This window comes from Cyclopterus lumpus, chromosome 7, assembly GCF_009769545.1.
Source record: "Cyclopterus lumpus isolate fCycLum1 chromosome 7, fCycLum1.pri, whole genome shotgun sequence".
Lineage (NCBI taxonomy): Eukaryota > Metazoa > Chordata > Actinopteri > Perciformes > Cyclopteridae > Cyclopterus > Cyclopterus lumpus.
In genome coordinates, this window is record NC_046972.1 from 23620361 (window position 1) to 23621144 (window position 784).

Below are 784 nucleotides of genomic sequence, written 5' to 3' on the forward strand. Positions count from 1 at the left end.
GTCCTCCTGGCCTTTTTAACAGAAGACATTTGATGTCAAACCAGATGGCCCTTTCATTACAGAGTTATTTTACGACCACATTCTCAACGATTCTGGGCTATTAGATTATTATATTTTTTAATAAGTTAAGTTTTTTCTTCTTTTGATTAATTTAGTTCAACCGTAAAAAGGTCATCTCAATCATCTGAAGACTTTATTTACACCTGTGCAAAATAATGCACTCCATCACGCCTGAGACGCGTTGCTAGAAATGTGTCGCGGGAAATTAGACAGCGGGACCGGCGTGTCCTCTGGTTGTATAGAAGTCTATGCTTCATGTGTTAAAGCTGCATTCTCTCTACTAACCACCAGGGGGCGACTCCTCTAGTTGTATAGAAGTCTATGCTTCATGTGTTAAAGCTGCATTCTCTCTACTGACCACCAGGGGGCGACTCCTCTGGTTGTATAGAAGTCTATGCTTCATGTGTTAAAGCTGCATTCTCTCTCGTGACCACCAGGGGGCGACTCCTCTGGTTGTATAGAAGTCTATGCTTCATGTGTTAAAGCTGCATTCTCTCTCGTGACCACCAGGGGGCGACTCCTCTGGTTGTATAGAAGTCTATGCTTCATGTGTTAAAGCTGCATTCTCTCTACTAACCACCAGGGGGCGACTCCTCTAGTTGTATAGAAGTCTATGCTTCATGTGTTAAAGCTGCATTCTCTCTCGTGACCACCAGGGGGCGACTCCTCTGGTTGTATAGAAGTCTATGCTTCATGTGTTAAAGCTGCATTCTCTCTCCTGACC